Source organism: Chionomys nivalis, chromosome 11 (assembly GCF_950005125.1).
Source record: "Chionomys nivalis chromosome 11, mChiNiv1.1, whole genome shotgun sequence".
Taxonomy (NCBI): Eukaryota; Metazoa; Chordata; class Mammalia; order Rodentia; family Cricetidae; genus Chionomys; species Chionomys nivalis.
In genome coordinates this window covers 45,859,374-45,865,373 of record NC_080096.1, presented here as the reverse complement: position 1 = coordinate 45,865,373, position 6,000 = coordinate 45,859,374, and positions in this window count along the sequence as shown.

The following is a 6,000-nucleotide window of genomic DNA, read 5'->3' as shown; positions in this document are numbered from 1 at the left end:
AGTGGTCTTGACCCTCTCTGGGGAGGGGTCACCATTTGGCAGGCTTTTCCAGAGGTGGAGTCTGGACTGTGGCAACTCCCAGGAGAGGGGCCTTGGGATGGAACTTTATGCCAAACAGTCCAGACTCCTTGGGTATATAGACTCAGGAGTTGTGGTAACTCCTGGACTCAAACAAAAAGGAATAAATAACCCCAGGGCATTTTACCAGAAGATCACTTACAGTTGTGTATTGCTGTCCTTTGCACTTTTTATTAAACTGGGAATTAATTTTAGATTTTTGAAATAGAGTCTCTTTGAGGAGATATAGTTTCTCAAGTTTCTCATTGTCCTGGGACTTGCCATGTTAACCAGGCTGGCCTTGAACTCACAGAGGTCCACCTGCTTCTGTCTTCAGAGTATATATACCATCACACCTAGCGCAACATCCTTTTTCTCATTTATTTACTCATTTCATTTGAGGGGAGGGGGGAGAGTGTCTATGCCCCTGTAGTGATGTGGAGATCAGAGGACAATTTTTGAGAGTCTCCTCTTCCACCATGTGAGCCTTGGGCATCAGAGTGGGTTGGTCAGATTCGGTGGTGAGCACCTTTACCCAGTGAGCCACCTGGCTGGCCCCGTTCTAGTCTTGAGCCTGCTAGACGAATACTGAACTACATACCTCCCTAAGAAGGTTTTGATTCATTCATCCAAGTTATTTTTGGCAGTCATGTGTCAGCCTCATCAATGGCCTGGGACGTGGGATGTCAAGGAAGTTAGGTTCCTAGGATATGAGAGAAGGAACTTGGAGCCAGACTGCTTGGCTTAGATCCTCTCTTGACTCACTGTATAATCATTGACAATCCAGTGATTGTTTATCTGTCCCTGTGACCAGAGATAGCACAGCACTTTGATTGGATTGTGTGTTGACTTTCGAAGGGGTTAACTCTGACCTTATCATGTGGGTAGCACACAGTAAACATTAGATGTTAACGTGACTCTGCTGCTCACTTTGTAGCCCAGGCTGGCCTAGAACACATGTAAGTAGCGGAGGTTGCCGTTGAATTCATAGTGATCCTATTGTTGCTGCCTCCGGACTGCTAGGATTATTATTATTATTTTTTCCAGGACAGGGTTTTGCTTTGTAGCTAAGGCTGGCCTGGAACTCACAATGGCTCTGAATTGATAAGTACACTGCTCCTCCTGGCTTTAACATGATTCTTCATGGGGCCCACTGTCCCAAGTGGGGAGAGGTGAGAACATTTGTCTGCTTTTTTTTTTTTAAGATTTATTTATTATGTATACAACATTCTGCCTCCATGTATGTCCGCACGCCAGAAGAAGGCGCCAAATCTCATTACAGATGGTTGTGAGCCAACACATGGTTGCTGGGAATTGAACTTAGGACGTTTGGAAGAGCAGCCAGTGCTCTTAACCGCTGAGCCATCTCTCCAGCCCCCCATTTGTCTGCTTTTTATAGGTAAAGAAACTAAGGTTAGAAAGGTTAAGCAAACTTCCTAAGTCAAACAGAAGAGGTAGGGGTGAGACTTTGCTCTCCGTTCTATGGGACAGCAGGTTACTGTCTACCAAGCTGAACAGATTTCTTCACAGGATTTCTTCTCAAGGGGTGGAGTTCTTTTTGTTATTGGGTGGTGGTTTGTTTGTTTGTTTGACATTTGTTACAAAGCTTTGCAAAGTTCAGGCTGACCTTGAATTCCTGACCACCCTCCTACACCTGCCAAGTGCTAGGAATCCAGGCTTTTGATATCAAACTTGGATACAGGTGGAGTTCTTACATTCTGTTTCCTGGATTTGAGATTGAAGCTGTGGTATTTCCCATTCTAGGCAGCCCCTGCTCCCACTTCTGCTTTTTGGAGATAGGATTTTACTCAGACTTATTTTGAACTCATTCAGTAGTCCAGGCAAAGTTTTTATTACATTTATTTTTGTGTGTGTGTGCTTTTAAGAGAGAGTTTCACTGTGTGTCTCAGTTCATGTACATCCCTAGCTGGCCTGGAACTCATAGAGGTCTTCCTACATTTGCCCTCTGAATACTGGAATTGAAAGTGTGTCCCACCACATCTGGTTTTTAATTTTTTTATTAGAGGACTTAGAAATAAAATCAAAGAATGCATTTTGCAAGATTTCAGACCCCAGATTATCTCAAGGGTAAACTCTGCAAGGACCAGTTTCTGATTGACGGTAAACAGCACCTCTGACACTATAAGAACCCTGTGTTGTGTGATGTTTTACTCTTTTGGCTTTTGGTGGGGGGCCACCACCCAGCTCCTCAATAAATCACACACAGAGGCTCATTCTTAGTGATAAATGCCCGGCCTTAGCTTGACTTGTTTCTTGCCCGCTTTTCTTATATTAAATTATCCTGCCGGGCGGTGGTGGCGCACGCCTTTAATCCCAGCACTTGGGAGGCAGAGGCAGGCGGATCTCTGTGAGTTCGAGACCAGCCTGGTCTACAAGAGCTAGTTCCAGGACAGGCTCCAAAGCCACAGAGAAACCCTGTCTCGAAAAACCAAAAAAAATAAAAAATAAAATAAAATAAATAAATAAATTATCCTGTCTCCCTTTCCCCTCTGGGCTTTTATCTTTCCTACTTGCACTCTTAACTCTGTGACTGGCTGGCCCCTGAAGTCCTCCTCTCCTTGTTCTTTTGCTCCTCCTCTTCCTCATTTCTCCTCCTACTTATACTCTCTGCCTGCCAGCCCCAGAGTATTCTTGCTCCTGCCTTGCTATTGGCCATTCAACTCTTCATTAGACAACCAGGTGTTTTAGGTGGGCAAAGAAACACAACCTCACAGAGTTAAACAAATGAAGCATAAACAAAAGCAACACACCTTAAAATAATATTCCCCAACATCCCTGCCTAGCAGAAATGAGCGTACTCTACAGAGCTAGCTGTGTGCCTCCATTTGACTGTCAGATTATTGAAATAATAGACACCAAGGCATTAAAATTCCCCTTGGAATCTCATCCTGTGAAAGAAAAAACCTTTAGCGTGGGCCAACCAGAAGTGCAACTTTTCTCCTTCAAAGAGATTTGAACCTATCAAACCACCTTACAGAAAAATGGAGCTGTAATGGTGGGTCAGAGATAGGCAGGACCACACACCACTGTCACAGTACCTTAGCACGACTGACTCCATGTTGGAAGTGCCATTCAGGCTGTAAAACTCAGCATGTAAACAGAACCACCTGCCAAAATGAAAACAAAGGCCTAATCCATCAAAGCCCACAGTCTGGAACATCTATAAATGCACTAAGCTTGCTTTCTGGCTTCTGTAGTTCTGCTTCTGGCTAACTGTTCTTGTTAGCTGAAGTGTGTCAACTCAGGACATGGTTTTTGTGCTTAAAAGCTCACTCTGAGAAAGGCTGTGGTCTACACTGGGATTCTGAACTTCCAGTATAGTCATTGACTGGCTAATAAAGACTTTCTGTTGCCTTAAACCCATGTTTGAGTAGTCTTCTTTGGTGAATGCCCCAGCACAACCATGACTGCTTCGTTATACATACCTCTTGCCTTCTACCTTAAGCCTAAACCACATATTAGGACCCCCCATTGTCTCTCTTCCTGATGTAGCCACATTGAATAAATCTCAATCTGTTTTTTAGTATTAGTTTGCTTTCCACTCCTTTTATTAGCTTTCAAGGACTGGTGGCTCAGCCCTGCTTGTTAGAGCTGCCAGGGGTTCTGACCCTAACTCTGCCCTGACCGGAGCCAGTCAGGCTTTAGCATCCTGCCGGTAGAAGGAGGATGCTCTCCTACAAGCCCTTGTGGTATTCACCGCCGATTCACACCCCGCCTATAGAGGGGAGACATCTTAACAGTTGTGAGCTACATTGTGGGTTCTGGGAACCAAGTCCATATTTTCTGGATGAGCAGCCAACACTTGTAGCGTGAATTCTAGTCGGTCTAAAACCAATAATAAAATAATAAAAACCCAGAGTCAGATATAGGAGTTAATGCTGAATGTCAGAGAAGCAGAGAGGCCAGCCACTAGAGAGTTCTTTTACCTCTACCAACACTCAGACCAAAGGGGCTATCCTGTCCTCAGTCTGTCTCCTCAGACTTTGTCCTCTGACTGCAGGGGCGATCCTCAGACTGCAACTGTTTCCACCAAACCTCATACTACACTCAGCTCTTGCTACCTTCTGCCTTATATTCCTCTCTCCACCCAGCCATATCACTCCTGTCTCCACCTCCCTAGTGCTGGGATTAAAGGTGTGGGATCCCAAGTGCTGGGATCACCTTTGTGTGAGCTGTTTCTCTTTTAGAAGATTCAATCTTGTGTAGCCCAGGGTGGTCTGCCTCTGTTTTCGGAATCCTGGGATTAACGGCTCATGCCACTACTCCCTGGCCTCTAGTGGTTTAGCTCTGCACTCTGATCTTTGTTAAAACATAAACAAAATATCACTACAAATACTATTAACTGTTGAGCAATCTCTCCAGGCTCTAGTGATTTATTTGTTCTGATTGATTTTTCTTTTTTTTTTTTTCTTTTTTGGTTTTTCGAGACAGGGTTTCTCTGTGGTTTTTGGAGCCTGTCCTGGAACTAGCTCTTGTAGACCAGGCTGGCCTCGAACTCACAGAGATCCGCCTGCCTCTGCCTCCCGAGTGCTGGGATTAAAGGCGTGTGCCACCACCACCCGGCTGATTGATTTTTCAAACAGCCTCTCTGCCTTGGCTGACCTGTAACTTGCTCTATAGACCATGCTGGCCTTGAACTTGGTGTCATTTTCCTGCCCCAGTCTTACCCATGCTAGAACACCTTTAGGTGTGCACCAACCTTCCTGTCTCAGTCTCACAAAGTTTGTATGTTTTCAGAACAACAAGACCAGACATGAAGAAAGACATTTAGCCCAAATGATCCAGCTTCTCAGAATGTCTCAGTTACAGTTTCCTCAAAAATCTACATCCAGAAAAACTTCCAAAGCTGATATTTGAGATGGTCCAGCCTCACAGACTACTCCAGCAAAGACTTCAGATAAGCTCTATACTGTTCCATCATACAGAGACTAAAAAAATTACACAACTAACTCTCCCAGAATTTGATCATTATCCCAATTTTCTCAGCCTCCCCTACCCCGAGATGCCATTTCCTCTGTACAACAGGAAGCAGTCTAGAGAATATGGTGCCCACATTCCCAAGAGGTGGGGGGGTGGTTTCTGGGTTTCTCGTAATTGGTAAATATTTATCATTGTTTAGGGGGGTTGGTTGCAAATTGTGATTGGTTGTGATGTGGGGGGGGACTAAACAAAGGAGGTTAGATTCAATTATCTTTTTCCCATAAAGGGGGGGGTGGTTAATATAATAAACGGTAGATTGTTGAATCTACTTTTAATCTGAAAAACAACTACTAGTCTCAAATATTTCACATTGCTATGGATTTTTGTATATTGATACAAATTTAAGGTTACTTTGTGATACTGTATATATATTTTTATTTTTGTTTAAGATATTGATTTACTTCTTTTCCAACTCTCTATACTCTTTTTCTTCTCTCTCCCAAGCCTACCTACATTTATCCAACACTGTGATCCATTTAGAGCTCTTTATGTCTGAATCTGTCCTTATCGAATTATCTGTAATTCTTTATTGTCTTGAAGAGCTTTTAAAATGGTAAGCAGCTTGGTTGCAGCTGCTCTGGATGTTGTCTCCACCTCTCTCCACTTTAAAAGTGGTAGAGGTACCATTACCATTAGGGCCAGCTCTGGGGCTGCCAGATAGGAGCCGCACTCAGCACTTTAACTCAGAGAATGAGCGTGAAGCAGATAAACCCTTTTTATCTGAGTAATAGCTAAACGTGCTATGCAGAGCATTGTGTGGCCTGGAAATATCTCTGTGTGTAGCGGCAGAAATCCACCATGCTGTCCTGCCTGTGCACTCCTAGCAGTCCTGATCCCACTGAGCTGACCTGCAGGCATGGTCTCAGATAATTTCCCAAGTGGACATACCAGCACCTGGGGACAAACCCCATTCAAGTGCTCCACATCTGGACCTCCAGAAAG